This window comes from Mizuhopecten yessoensis, unplaced genomic scaffold (assembly GCF_002113885.1).
Source record: "Mizuhopecten yessoensis strain PY_sf001 unplaced genomic scaffold, ASM211388v2 scaffold716179, whole genome shotgun sequence".
Classification (NCBI taxonomy): domain Eukaryota; kingdom Metazoa; phylum Mollusca; class Bivalvia; order Pectinida; family Pectinidae; genus Mizuhopecten; species Mizuhopecten yessoensis.
In genome coordinates, this window is record NW_018479987.1 from 7,251 (window position 1) to 16,768 (window position 9,518).

Consider the following 9,518-nt stretch of genomic DNA (forward strand, 5'->3'; position numbering starts at 1 on the left):
TTGTTAGCCTTATTTGGAGGAATCGTTAATGTAAACATTACTTTTTACATTTTAAGAATGAGTCACTTATGAAATATTCTAAATGAAGTACCAGATCTTGTACAAGAAGTTGTTGAGTCAGAAGTTGACCAAATGTACAAACAGATGAAAATGATGGTGTTTGCTGTCAATCATGGTAAAAAGCATAAAGTATAAATATCTAGTTTGCACAGCTGTGTATTTTGAGAGATGTGGAAATAAGAAAAAAAAATGATCAAGAAACATGTGCAGTATTATATCATGTGCATTTTTGTTGGAACAACCCTTTGATTGTTGTTCTTCATTCTGCATTTGTTGTGACGCCTTTATATATAACATCTAGCAAAATACACTTGCATGGAGAATTGTCCTAACAGTCTGCAGATGTGCAAATCAACAAAGTTGATAACTACCATACATCAACTATAACTGTTTTTTTTTTAACAAATTCAATGCATTTCAATACAGTTAAATCTTGATAGCTTGAACTCATGCAGACACCACCCATTTCTACTTTGTGAATACTAGTACATAATGAAATTAAAAATCATTGTATTATTTTTCAGTTCCTGTCCTCTCTATAGATGAGGAGGTAGTGACTTATATAGAGGAGTCAACAAGAGGTCAAAGAAAGTCAGCAATGTGGCTTAATCTTCAAAAAGGCGGAATAACTAGCTCTCTGTTTGGACAGGTTCTGAAAGCTGTTAGCAATCCTAACAGTTTGATAAAGCAAATCATTGAAGGATCTTCCCTTGACAGGTATTTTAACTTAATCTTTTAGCACAGACCAACCAATTTGATTTCTACTTCTTTACATTTTTGATTGGTAAAAAAGGGAGAGAGAAACGTTTCAATTATTAGTTTCTTTCATGAAAATCATTTTTCAATGAGTGGTCGACAAAATTTGATGCAGGATTAATATCTAAAAACAATTTTTCCTTTTTTATGTTTAAATCCTACATTTTCACTAAATTATGGGAGCAAGTGTCATATATTTAAGGATCTTGCAGTGCTTGAAATTTGAAGAATTATCTCCTCCTAAATTACTAGAACAAGGTCAGTATAGTGTGAGAAAAGTCAAACTGGTAACAAATTATTTCCCCTGCAACTTTAAAAAAAGTATGCTTCCATTTCTTTGTTGCAATATGTGAGATATAATATTAATTAGATTGCAATTTTTATTAGCAATAGGTGTACATATTCTACCTTTAAACAATTGTCTGGAAGGTTCATAACTTTTAAAGGAAATTAATTAATTAAACAAAATGAAATCACACAATGTGTCATAAAAAGGTCAAATGTTATTTCAATCATACAGGTACACATCTTTGCCAGTTGTACATTGGGTTGTAGATCACGAGAAAGACGCCATTACTGATTACCTGATGATGAAAGAGGCTACTGCATCTGAATTTAATGTGAAGGAAACAGGTCTTACACTTTACAGCAGCCACACATTTTAAGGTGCATCTAGTGGCGTGTTTCAAAAGATGGGGAAGAAGGAATACTGGAGGTGAAATGTCCCTTTTCCTTTAAAAATAAGCTGGTGAATAAAATGGAAATTCAAGCCATTTTGGATCTCCAGGAGCCCTCTTTTTGTTTAGGAGAGACCGACTCTGGACCAGCTCTTAAGAGAGACCATATGTATTATGCTCAGGTGCAAGGGGAAATAACTGCCATGGTGTGACTTTGTTGTGTGGACTGGGGCAAAAAAGAATAACATATGTATTGAGCGAATCATGTTTGATGCTATCTTTGTCACTGACATGATGCCCAAACTTGTGAAATTTTATGTTGATCATGTATTACCAATGTTACTCTCTAGGGACAACCACTTCATAGAATTTTAAATTTAATATTAATTAGAGCCCGCATCGAGAGATGCTGAGCCCTATAGTTTTCACTTTGTTCATCTGTCTGTCCGTCAACAATGTACATGTAGATGTGCAATATTATATTTTGGTGAAGTTCGGATGAATATTTTTTTGGGGTCTTTTGTGTGATTTTGAAAGAAAGCACAAATCAATGTTGGCAAGGGAGATAATTTATTGATATTTACACATGTAATAGAAAGCTCTGAAATCTTCATACTTATTCATATATGTAATCGATATATTTTATATAGAATAGTACTTAACTGTAATCTGATATATGTAGTTAAAAGGTACAATATATGACAATAAGAAAATGAGTAATTTATTTGGGGGGGGGACAATTTCTTTAACTGCTCATATAGGGGGTGTCATGTTTGAAAGCAAACTATTGGCACACAAGAAAACAACCAGAGCAAACACAAATGCATCAATTCATACATAAACAAAATCATTAAACCAGGAGTGAAACCAGAGGCTCACAAAATTTAAGTATTTTTCTAACTAGTCATAAGATATAGAAACTTCAAATACTAATTTTAATGGTAACAAAATATAATGTGAACTAGAAGTCTCAGGTATTTTGAATATTGTCATGATACTAAAGGTACGTCAAAATTGGTTAACCAACAAGCTACTTGAAAGATTTTGGATGCCTGTGGTGCTAATGAAAGTGGCAGAACTCCATAAATAATGTGAAATTTTTTCACACGTCCAATAGATCTTTCAACATGTATACGCAATCTTGCTATTTCTTGTGTTTCAAAAACCTCAGCTGTGGAAAACTGTGCTGCAACACCTTTGAATGGAGGAATGTTTAGTGTACAACCTTTTTTTTGAAGAAGGTCTCTAATTGTGAACCCTTTATCTGCCATTATACTATCATTCTCTTGCAACAAATCTAAGATTCCAGATTCAATGGTAATTTGTCTGTCTGAAACTCTACCACCCCATCCTTCAGATACAAATGATATAATGCCTGATGGAGTGATACCAATTAGAAATTTAAATGTGTTGTGATGTTTATAATTGGAGAAAGTTATACTTTGATTTAAAAGGCTGCTTGATCTTTGTACAAAGATTTCAGTGCAGTCAATGATTGTTCGAACAGAAGGATATTTTTTCTTGAATATGTCTGGCATTGTTCTGTCAACATCTTGGCGACTAGGGAAATGATTTAACACTTTAAGTTCACAATGTAAGAGGGAAATCCAAGTGGAAAAATATTTAGAGAAAGTTCCTGCTGAGATACCAAATCTGTCTGATATATCCTGGACAAATAGGCCTAGCCGTATCCTCATCAGAACTGCAAATAGCTGATCAATAAGATTTAATGACCCTGTGCTGGATCTTGTTCTGTCAGGCTGGTTCTGACTTTTACCTCCACTCCAATAGGTCATACATTCAGCTTTTGGTCTAAGAAACCTGTAATATGATGAAAATGGTTTAATCTCTCCCCTTTCTACATCTTTGTAGAGATAAGTATATTAAGGTTACAAAGCACAATTGTAAAACCATGCTTATCTCTGGAAAAGAGGTGAATTATTAGGCATTGCATAACCAAAACTCTAATCATACACTGGTGTTGACCTCAGATTAACCTTTTATTGCAGTTAGGTAAATAAGTACAATATTTAAAAAAAAATAAAAAAATGATTTTTTCTATGTTGACAACATCATACAACATAGGAGTTCCATACCGTCAAATCATTATTTCACTTTGTTTAAATTTTTACCAAAATTGAGTGACTGTGTTTATTGCGACAATTTGTACCTAAAAAGCCAAAGGAAAACTGCAAAAGTTGGCAATCCAGTGTAGAATTTGGTGCTTGTATCATTGTCTTTTATCTGCTCTATACTCCATCTTGATTTAAGCAGCTGTTCCCTGTACCTTTGAAGCTCCTCCTTCAGTATTTGGTTTTCTTCGATCAAGTCAAGAGGTTCAGTTTGGCATTCTGAATATTAACAACATAATTTATACAAGGGTAAAAATCAACCGCCACCACTCAAATACTGTTTCCTTATTATTGTCATTGGAAATTGTACTGCGTATGAATTGGTACTTTCATTGATACTGGCAACTCATTTTTTCCTCAATTAACAATTACATTAGTTGAAAGTAAACAGACATGGCACTCAAATTCTGACACACTATTTTGAGACCAAGCTGACTAGTCCTTCCATTTTCCCCTTGTTTTTTTGTGCTTGCTAAACCTTGAAGTAGCATATAGTGTCATTACATACATGTGCAAATTTTAACATAAAGTCTATGGTTTGACACAAATAAAAATTGATGATATAATTAAATCATTTGCAAATACCATAATTAAATTGTTTATTTGTAAAATTAGTTCAGATTTCAAATACTGAAGTAGATCCTAATGAAACTTAAGAAAATGATTAAATGTACAGTGCATCTAGGAGTGGGCATCATACAATTCAGATAAAGGAATATTTACATTATTCTTAACTAGCAATAATATAAGCTTAATCATACCATTGTTCTGGAATGAAATAATGTCTGAATCATCTGTTGTTTCAAATTCCATATGAGCAGTTTCTGCATGCTCAGGTGATGATACTTCGCAATAGGAGTGTGTAAAGACAGAAAACATTTTATGTTGATCCTCTGTGTATTTCTTTGTCTGCTTCAACAAAGTCCTACAATTTATATGTACAATGTACATGTATATACATTTTATTCAGTACACATGGTACAAGATGTGTAGATTCTGTGTTTATACATGCAAACTTGTATAAATGAAACTCTCTATTTTTGATAAACAAAACAAAAACAATTTAGTTCCTATTTTTTTAAAATTATTTATCTTATTTTTGTGTATTTCTATACCCCTTTCTTCTTGATAATTGGATGTTATGTTTGATAGTTCAAGTTATTGATTTTAATGAAAAACTAAAATCATGTGACAAATATTTTCTTTATATATGTCATAATGTAGAACATGTATATCACAATTCTACCTAAAAATATGTAATGTCTTTTTATACATCCATACAGACCTTAAAATAAATTACTTGATCTTTGACACTTTTGGGTCAATATGATTTAAAAAATTGATTGAGTTTAAGATACGTATGTACATTATTTTAATACAACACCACATCTATGTTTGTGCACCTGTTCAAGTTTTAGATACCCTCTGTTCCCTAGCTTTTTTCTGTTGGTGTCGATTGTTTCTCTTTATATTGAAATATTGTTGGCCGATAATTGACGTCCTCATAATCATAACTGTGCCACCCTCCCTCGAAATGTGTGGAGCAAATGTAGCTAGCATTCGTTTGAGTCCACTTGTCACGGTTTACATCCTTTATCCATGCTAAACGTTTTTTCTTGTCTACGGGAAAACGATAAAACTTATTCCCTGCTCCTTGCCACAAGCATCAGCTCTGTTGAAACACTTGAAAACAACACAAGATCGTACCATTTATTGCGTCTAAGTTACCAAGAACGTACTCGCGGAAGTGGTTATGCGCATGTCGAGATAGTAGGACCGCAGTTAATGTGAAAGAGACTATTACGTTAAATATACGGCAATTTTGCAGTAATATTTTCAACTGCACTCGATAAGGCTGGTATGGTAATCACAGAACGGGTTCGATAAATTTACATGACCTTCATGTCATATCCCTGCCTAAATACTGATAGTTACATCACAGCACACGAACTGGGTTTTGTAATGATTGAAGATAAAATCAAAATTATAAATTATTTCGTGTGTTTGTGATTTTGTAGACACTATGCCTATATATGTAGTTACCGTTGCCGTGGAGTCTACAAAAATTGGAGAGTTCCAAAACTGCGAGACGTTGGTGCCATATTATAGCGTTCCGGAATTAAACGGGACAGCATTGGGTTTTAAATATAACTGTTGAGATAAACTGGTTATGGAATGCCAATGATATGATTTTATTATAACAGTTTACGAGTGCTAGTGAAATATTGTACGAGTGCATCGGGTTACGCAACCATGCAAGTTGTGCTAAAAGTAGTAATGTACTGATATCAGTGATACATATGAGTAAGAAACCAGTGGCACAATGCCCTTCCTTGACACTCTACTGGTAAAGAAAGAAGACGGAACCGTTAAGGTATTGGTCCATAGAAAAAAACACCATAGGGACCAATACCTGTACTTCAAATCTCACAATCCTTTGCATCAGAAGTTAGGCGCATTAAACTTTGAAGTAAGAATTTTAAGAGCGAACTTACAAACCAATGTGATGATTAATTTGAAGATATCCAGCTGATTTCGTTCGTTTAAGTTCTAGTTTGGTCGTATCATGTCACGGTGGCCTTCGAAGCGTGGCACGAACCGTAACCCTATCACACATCGGGCTTGAATGGTATGCTTGTAATCATCCCGTGGGTTATAACGTTATTCCGGTTAAAAGAACGCGTTTTATTTAATATCAAAGAAAAATACTATAAATATAAGGATTAACTTTCTACTTAGTTTTGGTTTTTGGATGGAACTCGGGTAAATTAATCATAATCGGCTTCATATACCCATGAAATTAGATAATAGGCTCAGACCATGATATAACTTATTTCTTACACACATGATCGAACACCCCAACCCAAGCCCTGCTTAACTTTTAAGAAAAAATAAATATACGAAATCCGGTTTTGGCATTCAAATATACTATATCATGCACGATTATAATAACAAAATGTAATTTGTATTCACTTTTACATGGAGAATTAGAAACAGTCCGTAACTCCAACCACCAGATAATTGTCCATCATTACTCTCTTGCAGACAGCCCAGGTGTGTTTACTTCTCTGTCCGGAGAACGATCCGTCTTATTTTCCATCTATTGAAAAATGCTACCCAGTATTGAAAAAGTAAACGTAGCAGATACAGATATCTGCTTTGTAAATCAGCGGCAAAACTCAAATCAAACTAAGTCTCACCATACCTTAAATGCTTATAAAAAGGTAATATGAACACCAGAGGGTAACTCATGATTCAGCTGCTCAGGCAGCATCCCCTTCTATGGATCAACACGCAATAGTAAGATGAAATATGGTTTGGTTTGTTTGTGTTTCACGTCCTATTAACAGCTATGTTAATATAAGAACGTTCCGGGTTTTGGTGGATAAGGAAAGCCGGTGTTCCCGAAGAAAAACTACCGACCTGCGGACAGTACCTGGCGACTGCCCCACGTAGGCCTCAAACCCGCGACCCAGTGGAGAAGGGCTATAATGTTTCAGACGGTCAGACGCCTTAACCACCCGGTCACCACGAAGATGTAACAAGAGGTTATGTAGATACTATGATGATAACACCATCATATCATCGACAGTTTAATCACCATGCAGACCTTGCCCTCTTAGACCAAGTGAGATATAAGAGAGTTTGGAACGATATTTTACACAAACTAGTTCACTATAAGTGACAGTAGATATGAGGGATCAACAGACAGTTCACAGAACCTGCCACAACCATTATATCGGGAGGCATGTTTCCCATGTAAATAATGATATTTTTATTAAGGTTTTCTTAATAAACAAATTAGTCTCTAGAACAAACGCTTGTAAGTGATTTGTGTTACATTTACATTTTAACGGATTCATTCTAATTTCTAATATGGATTTATGGATTCTTCATTGAAAGATGCCATTGTAAATGTCTAATTCTTATTTTGGTATCGTAATGTCTCTATATTTATATATGCTTACTTCTTTTTTCAATATGATCACTCTAATTTTTATGTCTTACCTTGAAGTTAATTTCTTGTGAATTTTAGTTTCTCATTTGCATTTGAGTATTCTTCATTGTAAAATGCTCAATTTCTATTATGATTTTTGTTTATAAATAGCTTTTTACAGTGCATAATTCAGAATATAAAATTTGACAGTTAGATTAACACTTTAAGAGTTAAAAGTTAGCACTTAGATTAATGACAACGAAAACCCTAACTTGTATTTCTTAAATTGCAGAGTTAAGACAAGTGGTTCCGTTGTTTCTCTCACCCTTCACAGACGTATCTCCCGTTTTAGCTACATAAGTTCAGCTTGTTACCCCATAGGGGTAGAAAGCCTCGTGTAGAGTGGCGAGATCTAAGTCAAAACAATAGTATGATGTCGCGTCATCAATGCATTGACGTCACGTCAACAGCAGCAGACCATGGAACACAACTCTGGATTTGCTGGAAAAACATGCAATCAGCACTTATATTTCATGCAATCACCGATTGAAATTGTGAGTGAAACCGAATGGGAGGAAAACAATCATCCCGATTCCCCTACCCTGAAGGTGTGACAGAGAAATCACACACTCGGGAAGATATTCTCGAATCAAGAATATCATCCCTCGGGTTGCAGATATCTTTAAAGCCTAGGGTAAGACATTCGAGAACATCATCCCGAGGACTGGAGATTTCTCTGTCACACCCTCAAGGTAGGGGGAAATTATTTGGTCTATCGCAATGAAAGATACCTCACCGGACGTCGGCATACTTTACGCCCTGTTTCGAGAGGAAAAACAATGCTCGAAAGTCTTATCCGTCTTTGTGAGTTGTATGTTGTCGATTGCAAACCAATCTTATTTGATTAGGAGGTTGCTTATAAACTACGTTTTTCAAATCAAGTGACCGGTTGGAAAATTTGACTCAAAGATTGCATTACTGCGCTTTGCGTGTTTTATCAGAAGCCTTAATAAAGACCGCATAACAGGTATATTGAAACGAAAGTAGAAAAACCGAAACCTATGTTTTTCAGTTTGTCCCAATCATGGCATTGTATGGACTTGCCACAGAACCAAAACATAAGTTTTTTTGGATGTTTTTGATGTGATGTACCTGTTTTCTTTCAAACAAAAGACCACATGACTAGGCATGGCAGTCTACCACAAGACATTCATACCATCGTACGCGGCCGCGCCTCCGTTAGTTATACAGGTATGTATAGTTATGTGAATCCTGAAATATTATAAAGTTACTGATTCAAGTTTCATAGTTTCTTTACAGATACTAAAAATAAGCGTTTATAGTGTTACAAAATATTTCTACTTTCGTTTCACCATTCTGTACGCCATTGCTTCATCTACACCATGTATAGAGAGAGGCCATTTTGAATCGAGCTTGTTTATAATAAACACACACATCCTTGCGAGCAGTATACTCTTATATCTGTATGACAAATTATGAGTAGACAGAAAGCAAACCCAGATATTTTCGAGTTTGCCCTCAAAAGCATCAGGATTATAAAAGGAACCCATATATGTTTTATATGTAAGGAGTATGATTAATACATACCAAGACTAGCTATATGTAGGGATTTAAAATGTTACAAAATATATATACTTTCGTTTTCACATATAGTTTTGCAGAACTGTTATTCTGCTTATTCAAGGTGTAGATATAAGGATGCATTAAAGACGAATGTTGTATTGCTTTATTCCACAATACAATCTAATAATATAACATGTATGATGAATCGAAAGTAGAAAATCCAAAATCCATTTGACGGTCGTTCAAGTTTAAATAAACAATTTATATATACCTAAACTATATATAGGTTAAGTATTCAGTTGAACCTAAAACCATGTCCATGGCATAAATTAAATAGACCGTATGACTAGCTGAGGCAGCCTACCGCCAGAC